Here is a 16329-nt window from a genome sequence, read left to right on the forward strand (position 1 = left end):
AAAACGTACTTATTTGAACGAATTGCTTCTAGTGCCTAAACATATATAAAGATACGTGTTATTTTTAAACATTGGTGTGGATCTTCTTATTGAGTCGTGTGTCTCATTTATTGACCAGTGTGTGTATTTTCAGATGTCTTACACTCCTCTGTGATAAGCCCAAGACTGCTTGACCACACTACCCCTTAGAAGAGCACCTTGGAATTGCAATAGCAAGCCCCTGTCCACTTATAAGGGAATCCCTGGACTCCTTGCACAATGTATCTCATTTTGTTAGATCATATAAAGAACCAGATTCCTATAGTACTATGAATCTTTCTATACTCCGGTGTAGTCTGTGAACACCGGGCCACATGCTGAGGTGCCTGTAGAGGTCGAATGAACCCTCTGCAACTTTCAGCAGCTTCCTTTGTCAGGCAGGCTAGGAGCAGATGAATGTTAAAAGGATCATAGTTGGAAACCAGCACCCTTATGCTAAACTCAGACACACCCATCAGTGTTTAAAAAAAAGACATAAAGCCTGTTACTTCACAAGTTGGAAAGAGACAAACCAAGATTTGGAAGCATTTTTCTCACTTTCAAACTCTATGCATAAAGAAATCTGAGTCTCTACATGCCATGAAAGAATATAAGGCATCCTTCAGTGTTAATATTTTAAGCATCGTCTATTTAGCGCTTAGAATGTATAGCTACTCAAATGAAATCATTTTAACAACCTTAGATAATGACAGGTGAGACAGGTTTTAGCATATCCCTTGCAGATTACAGGCAACTGCATGATGGAGATCTTGCTGAGCAATAATAAGGGGAGTATACGTATCGTCTGTGGGTAACACAAGGATCTCTGCAACAAAAGCATGGACTTGCTGAGCTATCATCACTTTACTTTCCTGCTCACTTGCATCCTTAGGGTCAATTACATAAGACTGGCTACTCATAACGGATAATGGCAATGTCTGGTAATAAACAAGCATCCTTGGGATTACTGAACTTTCTTTAAAGATAATGGTATGCGATAGTAAAACATGATTGAGAGATAATATTCTTGATTGTTGGATATCTCTGACCCAAGTCGGTCGGCGACTGTCAAACATCTTTGTGAAATGGTAAGGCTCTTCAAATCAATGGTGCAGCTTTAATAATCTACAACCAATATGCCTCAAAGTCATATTGTTGTCAAAGTGATGTTACCCAGAACTACAACTCATTTAGACAGAAAAAGTAAAGTAATAGAGACGTTCCCTTCCCTCACCATGGTGTGCACAACACGGACCCTGAAACATATAGTTGGTAAACGAATACCCCCTACCACCACAAGACGACACGACCCACTGAACAAATGTGGGATGAGAGAAACGGTCATTGGATGAGAGAAACAACAATGCTCTCCTCACGCATTCAAGCACCAAACACACTGCAAAGACTCCATGCAAACTCAGACATAATAGGACAACAAAGGGGCAACCCCAGGCAATCAAAAAGAAAAATCTCTAAATACAAAGAAAAGGCACAATGTTTCGGTACCGTTATTCTGATGAGTGAAAAGCCCAGATCCACCTAGAAAGACACCCACTGTCATCTAACAGCTCTACGATCTCAGACAAATGCCAGGAATAGGCCTTAAACATGCTGATTATATTCCACCATTTCTAATCATCCTGTGACTTCTGCCTCTGCAATAGTGCAACCACAAAAAGTATATTTTAGTTGTTTTATTTAGGAAAGTCCTTTTACATCGGACACTAGAACCTGCTGCAAAAGCCCATTTCAGTGGCTGTCTTTTGGAAAACGTTTCACCATTTAAAATGTTGTTTTTACTTTTTAAATACAAATGAGTTACAGAGTAACATCTTTTATAGACGGGACAGAGGTTTTACTGAAAAATGTAATTTCTATTGTCCCGCACTTCTCATACAATGAGTAATAGTGCTTTTAATTATACCGATTGAAAATGTTGAACATTTAAAAATGCTCAAACCAAAAGCTGCTTGTAATTCATCTGTAAAGTCATCTAAGCCTAACAAAGCTGTATTAAACTGCTACGTTTGGAGAAAAATAAGAACATGGGTAAAAATGTAAAATTCAGTGAGCAACTGTATTTGTGACCAACTTTGATGTAGTGTAGTTCCTATATTCCCAATAGGCTCTGCGCATTGGAATAATATATCCTATAGATTAGACGTAGGACTGAGGTCGACTAGGTCTCTATCGAATATACTAGACTTAATTGTGTGTGCCAGCTAGCTCAGAGGTCACAAGAAACTTTCTCGAATTCACAAGAAGGGATTAGTCTCTGACAGCCACATAAACATGACAACTTTGTTTCCCCAAGATAAAACGTATCTTCAGAGTCGTGGAAACAATAGATAGATATTTCACTCAGTCAATCGTGCATGCTTCGTTTCACTAGAGGTGCAGAGAAACGGGTGTTTTCAATAAAAGGAGTTATTGAACAGTCTTCTTTCTCAAGCATAAGAAATGAACTGCTACAATAGTAAAACTGATTGTAAAATATAATGCATACAGTATAAATAGTAGACTAAAATAATACTGTAAGAGCATTGTATGGTTCCTAAACCATAGATAAATACATACATAAATAACAGAGGCTAAACGTACTCAACTGGTGCTTCTAAAATACGCCTACCCCGGTGTACCTAAGCTTAGTACGAGGGAAGAAGTAAGTGAGGTGTAGCATAAATGTAGTATTCTTTTGCCAAGAATCTGCTCAAGATATCTCTAAGGGTCTAATCAGCTCCGTACCTTAGTTTAGAATGAGAATGTCAGTCTCTGGACTTAATTTCCCAACAACCCGCAAGGGTAGCTTGGAAACACTGGAGCTGGATTTCTTAGCAGGAGAAAAGACAGCGTCTCTCTCAGTGCGTCTGCTGGAGGGTCGGCTTCCTTCGGCACTTGCTGTAGCAGGGCACGTCGGGCAAGTCGATAGTCGAACTGCTCCAAACCACTGTGTGTTTGCTTGGGCGAGTGTGGGCATATTTATACCTTGAAGGTGCCGAGTTTGACGTGCAGTTGGACATAATAACATCATCAAAGACCCTCAGTTCTTTGAAAACTCCATGAGTTCTTGGATAAATACACATTTAAGCAAGGGGAAGTCCCCGGCTGCTGAAGCTGGTTTTCCAAGAAATCGCTGTGGATTTTCGGAACTAGTGGAAGTAGCCCTGCCGTATTTGGACTGCAGGAGCTATGCCTAAATATGGTTATGATTTCTATGCCTATATAAGGATATGGTGATGTATACCTATAGAAGGGCATGAATCGGGAAACTTACAATAGAGTCCTAAAATGATACATAACAGTACCTTTACAAGGCACACGGCAGAGTGTACAGTTATTTCACAGGTGTGGTTGTCACTCTTAAATGCTTAAAGTGCTGGTCCTCCCACTTAGCATTGTGGTAGCTGAAGTTCAATGTATCTACATTTGAATTACATCAGCATTCAAGTACTTTCTCAGTCAGTACTGGAAATAGTCTGGCACGTGTTTCATGATTTTTTGCCATATGTTAGAAAAGCGAATTCCACCGATACAGCGTGTGTGGAATCATCGCATTGATTAGGAAAGCAATTGGCATTCAGGAATTAGAAGAATCGAACAACACATTAGGAAGTATTACTGGAGACCTGGGGTTAGGGTTGCCACATTTCCATGAGAAAGATACCAGCTATTTGTTGTTTAAAGTGTCTGCAAAGGACCGGGCATGAGTCATGACACTGAATAGGACTTTAAAGAAAATCACATGTATATAGTTGTAACATGATTTTCTGCCTTTGTTTACTTTCATTAATAATAAGGGTAGTTAACGCAGCTTTAGAATACATATAACAGTGCTTTCTATTTATAGGTGCTGCTATTTGAAGTATGTACAGATATGGGCAAAAATACCGGCGTTTGGTGATTTTGGTTATTTTTGTACGAGCTGGGGCATTAAAATATTGGTTGTGCCGGTAGAAAAAGGTCAGGTGGCGCAGCTACCTGGGGTACATATGGAAGTGGAACGAGTGGTGAGAAAGTGTCAAAATTGTACAGGGGTGTGTTTCCTGCACTTTTGCTCCCTTCGCTGCTCTGCTCACCTGTGCTCCTGACTCTCCCTGGTGGGGTCGTGGTCCCAGGGATTGTTTCTCGTGTGTCACCGCCTACAGGACTTCATCGCCCAGGGTGCACAGCGCCCCGTCCCGCTGCTGACAACGAGGGGGAGGCGCTGAAGTGAACACGCACATTTAAGCGCTGCCTCTACCCCGCAGCCCGGACGAAACCCAGACCAAGGGCAGGCCCGCCTGAGCCCGTCCGAGACAGGAAGGGGCTGGGCCACCTTATGTACATTTGACTGTTTTATTGCAAGGTACTGTTTAGCCTCTCTGCTCCGCTGCTATTCCTCCTGTGGGGGCTGGTCCATTGAGCAAATGCAAGGCAGGAGTGGGGGTGGGGGGACCCTTTACGCCTTTTTGACTAGGGCAGAATCTGCGCTGATCCACCAGATCCAACTAACAGAGCGCAGGTTATCTTTAGATCCTCAAATGCCCCTAACTTTTGGCAGCATGGCTCCCGCCCCGTTCCAACACAAATCAATACACCCTCGGTCCTTCCTTCCTCGTCTTTAAGTCAGTATACCCCAGGTCCTAAAGCCCCATCATCTTCTATTCCATCTAGCTCAGATTCCAACTCGGGCACAACAATGGTTACAACAAGGGGCAAGACAACAATGCAGGCTGAAAAAGGGGATCCACCCTCGAAGAAAAGGAAAGGCCGGGGTCCATCGAAGGCCAGCCCCCATGCATCAATCGGGCGATGTCAAACGGAAGGTAGCCTCAAGGGGGCATGGAGGGTGCGGCCAAACCTAATTGGCTACTACTGGCGATAGCCTACCCGGCCGTGCCATTAATAGTCCACCTACTTTTAACGAGGAAACACTCTACACACAGATAGTGCAGGGAATCTCAAACGTAATTGACCCCTTATTGCATAAACTGTGTCTGATAGAAGATAGACTTTACAAAATGGAGCAGGGCTCATCACATATTACTTTGAGCAATTCCAGCGTACAGACGGGTGGTGGAGGCATTTCTTCCCAGGTGGGGTGGGTGGGTGTCCCAGGGGAGGGTCGGCTATGCTCTGGTCGGGGGATACTGAGGGTTCCCAGGGGGGTGAGGACAAGGAAGATACAGAGTCTTTTATCAAGGATCTCAATGAGGGTTTTATTTTAATATAACTGCGTCTTTGCCGGCTCGTTATCCTTTCACGGGCAAACGCTGCCGAGTCAAAAGGGGGTTTCCTCGAGGTATCCAGGTTGCTGCACGGGACACACAGGGCTGTCTTCTTCTCTCCTCGTCTCCGACTCCGGGATATGGAACAAGAGAAAGAGATAGACCTCGTCAGACAGCAGTATTAAATCGTCATACGTAGGGCCGGGGGTGAGGGAAACCGGTGAAGTGGCTGACTCTGTGAAAGGTAGGTAGTGCTCGTGCTGGAGGGGTTTAAGGAAGGGAGTTCTCTACAGGAGACTGCACGCTCAATCCGGAGGTTGGACCCGTTGAGCCACCCAACCCGCTACTCGGCCCCGTACCTGTTGTAGCCACGCCCCTCCTGTGGGTGCGTGGCGGGGCGAAGCGTGAGTCCGTTGGCCTCCTGGCTTGGTCTCTCCTCCGGCTGTCCCGTCGTCTCCTCTTCTCTCTCCGTCTCGCTCTCCTCCTTCGTTCTCCTCTCTCGATTCTCCTTTCTCCGGGGGAACTGCATCCGTCCTATCAGGGGCCGGGCTCACCTTTGAACTACCTTCCGGGCACGTGATGGGTGGGGCGCCGTCATACCAGGTCGAACAGTTAAACGGTCCGTCGTCCTCAGGTTGGCTGGTCCAATAGGATTCCTGCTCCTCTGTCCATACGGGGTCTGGCGGCTGTTGAGAGGTAAAGTTAGTAGGTAACAGGGGAGTGGAGTCCCACCAAGTACAATGTTCCATGTCCGTACGGCACGCCTTGTCACAGTGGGGTTGCATAACAGAGGGTCTGTAATCAACACACGGAATCCCATTGAACTAGCCTCTGTTGATAGTCATCATGTCCCCTTGCCACGAGGAGGTACTAGCCAACCGGGTTCGCAGCACGTCCCGAGAGAAACTCGTACACGCTCCCCCCCCTGTGGTAAATAAATAATTAATTACCGGTACTATTTTTCAGGATACTCATACAAATAGATAGCTCAATAAATAAGAGTCAAGATACGAGGTAGCTAGAGTTGACAGGCTTTAATTAAGCATAAAGGACTGGAACAGGACAGCCTGTACGGGGATGGGATGGCAGCTGCCTGGGGCAGGGACAAAAGGAGCGCTCTAACTTTTAATAACAGTGCACAAGTATATATAGTTAAAACATTTACATGGCATTCAATACAATAGGCGTAGCAGTAGGCGGAGTTTGTAGCAGTCGCGAAAGATAAGGCATAAAGTGGGTGTAACAAGAGGCGTATACATAGACATGTGATGTAAACGTAACAGAATATGTCATAAAAGGGGCGGAAACATGGAGGGGGCTACCTGAGCAGCTGGGACCTCTAACCTAGTGGTGCGCGCAAACTGACAATGACGTGTTACTAGGGAGAACTGGGGGGCTATGACTTCTGCACTAGAAGAGGAGACGAAAGTCTGGAGTGTCAGAGCGACATGTACCTAAAGCCTATCTAGTATCTCGTGTTTAGAGAACATGTTGATAGAATCCAAGAGTTATCAGGGCAAAGGCTAACAGACATTAAGACTGATGCATGCATAATCCTATATGTAGTGTGTGTGCGAGGAATATTCTATGAATATTAATACAGCATTTCTCTTACATGGAGACATAAAGGCTAGACCATGACGGAAACTATTGATGCGATTCAGTAGCTTAGGAATGCAGAGAAGGAGGGCTGGACTGATAACTAGAATCATAACATACTCTTGGCACACTCGGAGGCAGAGCCAGGCCGAGCCGGGCACTGCGAGGCATGAAAGTAAGTGAAGGGTCAGGGATACAGGTGGGGGCTGTATCGCTCCTTGGAGAGGGTTCAGGAAACAGGAGCTGAATCTGAGTCCGGGCCCTTTTGAGGCCTAGAAACGGGGACAATTCAATGAATTAACGTGCACACTGTAAAACGTGGCAACGTAGTTTTACATAGGCCTGATATTCGTTATATTTACGAAAACTGGAAACTGGCATACTAGAGATGGACACAACTATAATTGCGTCTTTAATCGATCATAGGGGAATACATGCATATCGATCATGCACATATGACATAACATGGGGAACACGTAGGCACATATAACATGGCAAAATTTACTTTTCCACATTCCCTCCTTGTGCCCTACGTTTCCATCAGGAAACATCAATATTCATGATACCATCTATCATTTCATATAGCATCATTTGCTCGTCTCGAATTGTCTTGGGACGGGACTTAGGACTAGGAATACAAGAGGTAGCACAAATGCCGCAAATCGCAGGGCCACATTGTATACAGAGGCAGCAACTGAATATGATCGCTACTGCAATACCTAGAAATGACAATACTTTCCATCCCCAGGCAGATAGGATACTCCAGAGCCAACCGGACCATGTCCAGGTGCCTGGATTCTGGTGTAACTGATGGGCAATTTTATGAAGTCTGGTTATAGCTGAATAAACAGACGGCGCGTTATTAGGAATGAAAATGCAGCAACTAGATCCGATGACTCTACATGCTCCTCCTCTATCGGCCAGTATGACGTCAAGAACGAGACGATTTTGGAGCACGACAAATCTCATAGCAGATTGCTCTTCGGTTAAGTTACCTAGAGCAGAAGTAGTCTCATTCACTACTGCTTCAAGGGTTCTGGTTAACCTACGTATTAACTTACTATTCTGGACAGGTCCTATAAAGAAGAAGAAACCTTTATTAAAGTCTTGATACTGTTCTAGAGCAGTTTCAGTTTGATCGACAATCGGGGACTCGATCTCCCTTCTATGTCTGACGTGTACTAGATGTGTGTTTCTATGATAATCAGATGGGGCTAGGAAAACTGGTGGCAGTAGGAAGGCGATGTAACATGTTCCATCCCAATCGAGGGGCAGACGAACATATGCGGTCTGACCACAAACAAAATAAGAATGACGTGAAGCTTTGAAAATAGATTTCCCACTGTCACTATACTCGACAGTAGTAGTACAATCACTATGTCCTACATGTGCGGAACCATTATTTCGGACACATAATTCGCCTTTGACTGGTAGTACTGAAATAGCAGGCAAGTCTGGAGTAGTATCAGACTGAACATTCAGGACCATAAAATTCGAAGAATAATTACCTAAATTATAAACTTCATTTTCTAGATCTAACCCTGTTCTATGGGGGAGACCTTGCTTGTCTGGAAAACATGTTCTATTCAGAAGGGACATATCATTTGAGGATGACGTTAACATGGACCATGCTCCACACGAACCATTATGTGAAAACGGATAAGGAAAGAGTGGCAGAACTCCCTTCGGTGTCTGGAAAGGGGGGAGTCGACCACACACCCAACAATTAGTGGCATTGCTGGTCTGGTGTGAATAGTGTAACATTCTGATGAATGTGTTATTTCTCATAGCAAGACGATAGGATAACTCGTGAGGAGGCAGATCACTAAACGTGTGCTCTACTGTAGCATTAGGAAACTTATTTACATGAGAAATTGGAAAACATAAATGCAATGCATAACTTGTGCAGGTAACCATCAAACTTAGAAACAATAGAAAACTTAGAAAAACAATACATCGGATAGAGTTTTGACTAACTCTCTCACTATGGGGGTCTATCTCATACATGTCAGATACCTGTCTAACCGTTTCACCCGAGGGGGACTTAGACAATTAAACTGGCTGACTTATTTTACTAGACCGGAGTTTTAATTTATACTCCTGCTGCGGAGTTTTCTCTAACAGAGGAACTGTCAATTCTGGATTTGAATCAGTGTCTGGTTTAGAGTCTGGTTTCAGGCAGTCTTTAGAAAAGGAACAATCCTTGGAAATGTTCTTGGCAAAAGTTTTATTACGGAGTCCATGAAATTTCTTGACGTGAGACAGGTGGACCCAACCCTTACGGCCTTCCAACTTCACGGCCGTACGGGTGCTCAGAAGGACTAGTTGAGGTTGCTTCCAACGGGGCTCCAGCGGACTTGAACGATCAAAATTCCGGACCAAAACGAGATCCCCGGGGATGACCTCATGCGGTTTCACTTCAGTGTTGTCTGGAAATGCGGCGGCAACCTGTGAACGACAAGAGTATAGGGCAGACATCAAGGAAGCTAGGTAATCTGTCAGCATATTACTTGAAACATCTGTAATACTGCGGGGTCTAGGTGTTCCCCACATGTTTGGGGGACGGCCGAATACGACCTCATAAGGAGACAGACCTGATCTGGAGTGTGCAACCATTCGCATGAAGAATAGAGCAACTGGCAGGGCAACTAGCCAGTCTACACCTTTCTCTTGACATGTCTTAGCAATACGGATTTTCAGGGTTTGATTATGTCTCTCTACGAGACCGGCTGCTTCAGGATGGCGTACACAATGGAACTTCCACTGGTACCCTAACAAAAGGGAAACATGCTTCATGAGTTCAGATGAGAATGGCTGGCCGTTATCAGAATACACGACCCTAGGGAGTCCATAACGGGGGAAGAATTCACGAACCAGCTGCTTGGCAGTGGTCGCGGCTGTGTAATCTGGAACTGGATATGCTTCTGTCCACCTGGACAAAGCGCATACAACTACGAGGACATACTTGAAACCTCGACATCGCTCCATCTGAATATAATCCATCTGGAGGACTTCAAAAGGGTGGTCAGGGGGCTGGAATCCACCTTGTTCCACCGGGACACTTTTACCTGGATTGAACTGGCAACATATCATACAAGTGCGGACTTTCTGCTTGGCTGCAGCTCGTAAATGCTTGTTGAACCAGAGGTTCTGTATACTGTCTAACATGGCTTTTTCTCCTAGATGTGCTGGACTATGTGCGGTATTGATAATGACTTGAACCATAGAGTCGGGGAGAAACCATGTGGCTTTTCCCTTCGTCACCCATCCCTGATCTGTCTGGACCCCTCCTTGTTCGGACCATTTCTTGATTTCTTCAGGAGTAGCATGTAACTGTATGTCTATGACATCTTGTGTAGGGTCCTTAACTGTCATGCAAGTAGTCTGCTCTGGAGTGAATGTCGGTGTCTTGTTAACTGGAATGTCTGGTGTCTGAGCTGTAAGCTTGGCTGTTCGATCTGCTAGATCATTACCTTGGGAAATGATGTCAGTGACTTTCGTATGTGCCTTGCACTTCATGATAGCAATAGCTGTCGGTAAATGTATCGCATCTAACAGAGCTTGAATGAGGAGACCATGCTGAATCTTGGTTCCATGAGAAGTCATGAAACCTCTCTCCTGCCAGAGTACTCCGAAGTCGTGTACAACTCCGAATGCGTAACGTGAATCTGTATATATGTTTACTTTCAGGTTCTTGGCACGTATGCAGGCTTGGGTCAGAGCAACTAGCTCTGCTGCTTGAGCAGACAGGGTGTCAATACGGTGTGTCTCAATAACTTCTGTTTCAGTAGTCACTGCATACGCGGCTACTATTTCTCCTGTACTTGTTCTCATACATGAACCATCCACATAAAGTGTCAGGTCGGGATCTGGTAATGCAATGTCTGTCAGGTCTTGTCTTGGCTTAGTCATAGTGTTAATGACTTCCACACAGTCATGTGTGGCGGGATTTGAAGTAACTGACGGTAACAGTGTAGCAGGATTTAAAACGTTGCAGCGTCTGATTTCTATGTGTGGCTGGAACAGTGTCAGTTCATAACCTGTTAAACGTGCAATGGTCAAATGCTGAGTCTGTGTTCGGTTTAAAAGAACTTCCACGGAATGTGGAACTTGTACTGTCAGGGAGTGTCCTAATACTATGGAATCACTTTGTCTGATAGCTAGAGCTGTGGCTGCAACTGACTTGAGGCACGCAGGCAGAGCCTGGGCTACTGGATCTAATGTGCTCGAAAAATAAGCACAGGGCTTGTACTGTCCTGCTTGATCTTGTGTGAGAACAGATAATGCAGTACCATCACGTTCTGTGACAAAAAGTGTAAAAGGCTTACTGTAGTTCGGTGTAGCTAGAACAGGTGCTTGGCATAAGGCTTTCTTTAATTCATTAAAAACAAGTGTATGTTCCTGGGTCCAAGGGAGGACAGTCGATACGGCTGCCTCCTGTGTCGTTAACTGTATCAGTGGCTTGGCTAGAAATGCATACTGAGGAATCCATTGTCTGCAGTAAGAAGTAAGGCCGATAAAAGCACGTACCTCCTTCTGTGTCTTGGGCTGTGGAAGACTCGCTATTAACTGGATACGGTCTGGTGTCAACTGCCTACCCCACTTGGACAGTAAGTGGCCTAAGTAGATCACTTGCTGGACACAGAACTGGAGCTTCGAAGGGGACACCTTGTGCCCCATCTCGGCTAGGAAATACAGAACTGTAAGTGATGCTCGCTCGCAAGCACGTTCAGAACGGGCTGTGATCAGTAGATCATCGACATACTGGAGCAGGGCAGTGTCTGTTGGCATGTGAATATTGTCAAGTTGTCGTTTAAGTGCTTGACTGTAAATACTAGGACTTTCTGTGAAACCTTGAGGAGCTCGTGTGAATTTATAGCTCCTTCCATTTAAACAAAAACCGAAAAGGTACTGGCTGTCTGGATGAATCGGAACACTGAAAAATGCATTCTTGAGGTCGATTACAGTAAAAAATATGGCTTCAGGATCAATGGCTGTTAATAGGGATGAAATATCTGGGACTACTGGATACTGGGGTATGATACATTTATTAAGTTCTCGAAGGTCAATCACTAATCGATATACTGGAGGTGCATATGGATCAGTACGTTTCATGACTGGAATGATAGGAGAATTACATACATTGGAGTCAGTTTCTACAACCACTCCTTGAGCAATGAGCTCGTCAATAATTTTGGATAAGGCTGCTACAGCCTCAGGTGGCAATCTGTACTGTCTGATTCGTGGCAAGACTATACCTTGCTTGAGAGTCACACGATGGGGTGTGATTTGCATAAACCCTACATCAGTTGGACCTTGCGCCCATAAGTGCTGCGGTACATTGGACAATCTTGGATCAAAATCTCGTAATACATAGTGGCCTTTAAAATCCCTTAAAAACAAGCGTATTCCCTCTGGGGAACAGCAAATAACTGCACCTAATTCTTTCAATGTTTTAATACCTAACAAATTTTCTGGACATGACTTCGTAAGTAACAAATCAGTAGTTCGGGACAATGGACCAACTTCTAGAGTAACTGGCTTTGATATCTCGTTTACAATAGGCTTTCCTGAAAATCCAAGGGAAACATTTCTAGAGCCTGAGAGCGGAGCCCCTGGAACCTCGTCATGACTGATAGTAGTCCTACTTGCCCCTGTATCAATCAAAAACTTTCTGTCTTTCCCTAATACTTGACTATGTACATAGGGACCCTCTTGATCTACAGGTATCTCGATGAGAGGCAAGCCTACCTCCCTCTCTAGGCTGTTTCATGAATATGCTTGATACTCTGGATACTCTGACTGAGCATACTGATACATCTGCTGTGTAACATGCTGTGTTGCAGCGATAGGCTGCGGTGCTGGAACTGTCTGTTGTGCATTCTGTGGTGACTGAGAAGTCTGTGAAACTTGTTCTTGTCTAGGCGGGCGTGGTCTTTCTTTAGTTTTACCAGTGGCTATGTTGTGTTTCAGAACTGCACACTCGTTTATAAAATGACCTGGCTGTTTACAATAATTGCATGTCCCTTTAACAGGAGCTGCAGGATGACTGGCTTGATTCGGACCCCTCTTCTGACTGTCTTGTGGAACAGATTGTGCAACTAGTACTTTCATTTTCGTATCTTTCATACGTTTCCTTTCGTGTTCTTGCTCTTCTCTGATTCTATTCTGGTGATACTGGAGCATCTGGAGCATCTGTGACGGGGTACTAGCTTGCCATGTACTTTCGACTTTCAAAACTCGATTTTTAACTTGTGGACTTGAATTCTCGACTAGTTTAGTAACAAAAAGATGAGGGTATGACTCGCTACCTGTCTTCAAACCACTGTTGATGATAAAGCATTTCTCAAATCTAGAATAAAAATCACTAGTGTCTTCATCTGGTTTCTGTTTACATGCTGAGATTGCATCCCAGTCTTCCTTTTTCGTGGCTAATAACCTTGGCAGAACCTGAATCAATAACTCTGGCAATTCTTTACATTTCTCTCCAAGACCGGTACCTGGTACTCGTATCTTATCTTCAGCTTCTAGAACTGCCCAATCGATCTTTTTCTCTCCCACCTCCCATTCTTTTTCCTTGAGTTTCTCGTATACCCCTGCGGGCAACAGGACCTTTAGCATTTTAATTATATCTGGATAAGTGTATTCTCCCATACGGAGCATGTCTTTTAATTCTCGATGGAACCCTGCTGGATCTTTGTCGTGACAGGGAATTAATTTCTTCATCTCTAAGAGTTCCATCTTGGTGATAGGGGTGTAAACAAATACTCGTTGCATTTCACCATCCGTTGTCCTAACTGGATGTACTTCTCGTAACGGATGCTGTCTATCTATGTAAAACGGTTTACTTTCCGGAGGTGAGACGTGAACAAAATGCGGATTCAGAAACGTTCGGTATTTGTGGCGCTGTTCTAGAATGACACTAATTAAATCGGTACCTAGACCTTTCCATTTATACTGGAGTAACTCGTTCAGAACATCATGTAACGGACCTGGATCAGAATGCTGACCCTCATACAGTGTGATGAGGTGCTGGATCATATACATACCCACCAGTCGCTGCTCGGCTGGGGGCAGTTTCAGAAACATTTGTGCCACTATTTCGTCTGGAAAAGTGGTAGAATCAGTAATCCATCGGACTGCTGATCGGGCTAGTTCTTGTTCATGCATGGTACTGAGTTCACTATAACCGATTCGTGATTTCAGAATGTGATCGGTAGCTTGAAATACTTGTTCTAGAGAACCTTGTTCCGGTGCTGGAAGATGAACGACTTTCTTGTGTTCTAGGCGTAAATGTCGGTCTGGAAATCTAGATTTACCTACATACGCTATTCTGGTAGGATTCTCGTCGTCTACCTCTTCAGTAGAAGAGTCGTTTTCCTTCTCGCTTACTTGTGCTTCTTTACGTTTCTCGTGTAACCTTATTATTTCCTTACGAATTTTCTTGTACATACTCTCTATACTACTGAGTGTCATGTGTCTACCCTCGGCTATATTATCACTCCACCTTGTCAGAACTTTCATTTCGGTCGGGTCTTTAGTCGGACAATCTTGTTCCCTTACTAAACAATTAATTAGAAATTTTAATAGCATGAGCTGGGTCTCAGCTTTCCTTAGAGACATGATTTCGCCAATACTTTCTGGATCGTCTCCTGTACGGATGAAACGATATATTCTGTCTAGATCTTCTTTCATATTCGGTAGGGTGTCCAAATACTCGGTCACCCGTCTTACGCGCAATGAATATATAACCATATTATCATCGCCTGGGACTGGATCATAACGGCATTCGGTAAGAGCTCGTCTGATATCTGCGACGGACTGATATTTGGGCGTACGCTGTAATGCACGTTCATGTAACTCGACTAACGTTACACGTTTATGTGGCGGCGGGGTACCAGGAGGACCTCCCCCCGCGGCCCCTAAACTGGAATCGTCGACGGATACTCTTCGTGCTGGCAGAGTGACCGATGTAGCGGGTACTTGTACTGTAGGCTGGACCGGGGGTACCGTAACAGGTGCTGTAACAGGTGCCCCGGTGGCTGGAGGAACAGGAATTACATTATTTACAGGAGCTGGCGGAGCAGGATTTGCATATTCTGGGACTGTGTCGTCCAAATAGGACGAGAGAAAAATATCAGCTGCGGTCGGTTTGTGACGTAGCTTAATCGGAACTAATGGCGGCGGAAAATTACATGGTGCTTCCGGGGTTGCTTTTGGCAAGCCCTCGGCAAGAAGAGGATACATACCCTTAATGAGGGCATTTCTCTGTCTGTCTGACTGTTCGGCTTTAACTCGTTCACCTACTTCGATTAATTCCCTTTCTTGGGCTCTTTCTGAGGATTCTCTACTTAATTCTAACTTTCTGATTTCTTTTTCGGTTCTTTTATGAGATTCTTTGCGCCATAACTCGATGGCATCTTTCTGTGACTGTCTGGCTTTCTTTTTCCACAATGCTTCTTCTACTCGCATGATGCACTCGGCATCCCATGTACCCGATACGGGCCATCTATACTTTTCCTCTAATTCCTTGGTGTACTCCACCCATAAGTCTAGATATAATATGGCACTTATGCCATGCTTATGATACATAAAATGACCTGGACTGTCCCTAGGCGGGACAGGAACTGCTTCTTCGAGCAGACCTTTTCTAGTTTTTAACTGACGTAATCTTGAGAACAGAGGCATGACTGGAGTCTAGACACAATACTATACACAATGAACACAATAATTACTTGAAAAACAACTCATTCATACCACGACATTGAAAACACATGGAATAACATTTAGAATAACAGTTCGGACAAGATACTACCTGAAATACTGAGAACAGAACACATGAATTTCTCGAGAACAGAACTTACTAGAACAGACTAGATGCACTGCTGAAACAGTACGAAACTTACCGGTCCCATAAAGAGACACGTCAGGACCCGCATCCACCTAAGTGGACACTTCGTGTTGGATCTGTGTACCCAAACCCACGGACCAGAGACAATTTAATTGACCCTGTCTAGATACTACCCCAGCAACGGTACTCACCGGGCAGCAAGAACGGAAGGCCTCGGACTGGACTGGACTGCTACGACGACGGACGGACGAACTTCGGACTTCAGTTACAGGTGGGCCTCCGGATACCTCGGACCTTGGACTCTCGGCTTGGGCTCTGGTCGGGACTCGCCGCGTTCCTCCACCGCCTCGTCTGGATGCTGGACCGCAACCTCCATCTCCTCCGTGGACCTGAGGGATACTTAAAGCAGAAATATCTGCCGGTGCGCAGGATGGTTCCGTCACGGCTGCAGAGGGTCAGGGGGCTTGCGTGGCTTCTCCGGCGCGTGGGGAAAGGGCAAGTCCCTATTCGGGCGCCATTATGTGGTAAATAAATAATTAATTACCGGTACTATTTTTCAGGATACTCATACAAATAGATAGCTCAATAAATAAGAGTCAAGATACGAGGTAGCTAGAGTTGACAGGCTTTAATTAAGCATAAAGGACTGGAACA

The 16329-nt window shown here is 44.7% G+C and overlaps 1 protein-coding gene across 2 annotated transcripts in view; it reads right to left on the bottom strand.

Annotated features, from left to right (window-relative positions):
- Positions 1–16329, bottom strand: part of MEST (mesoderm specific transcript) — a 336409-nt gene that overhangs the window by 313460 nt on the left and 6620 nt on the right. The window contains exon 1 of one of the 2 annotated variants that reach the window (XM_078677520.1): positions 5585–5885. The exons of the other annotated variant lie outside the window; for it this stretch is intronic. The gene's annotated coding sequence lies outside the window, so the exon portion shown is untranslated. Of the gene's footprint in view, positions 1–5584; positions 5886–16329 lie in introns of those variants that run through there. 2 annotated transcript variants of the gene reach the window in all.

This window comes from Lissotriton helveticus, chromosome 1_1 (genome assembly GCF_964261635.1).
Source record: "Lissotriton helveticus chromosome 1_1, aLisHel1.1, whole genome shotgun sequence".
Classification (NCBI taxonomy): domain Eukaryota; kingdom Metazoa; phylum Chordata; class Amphibia; order Caudata; family Salamandridae; genus Lissotriton; species Lissotriton helveticus.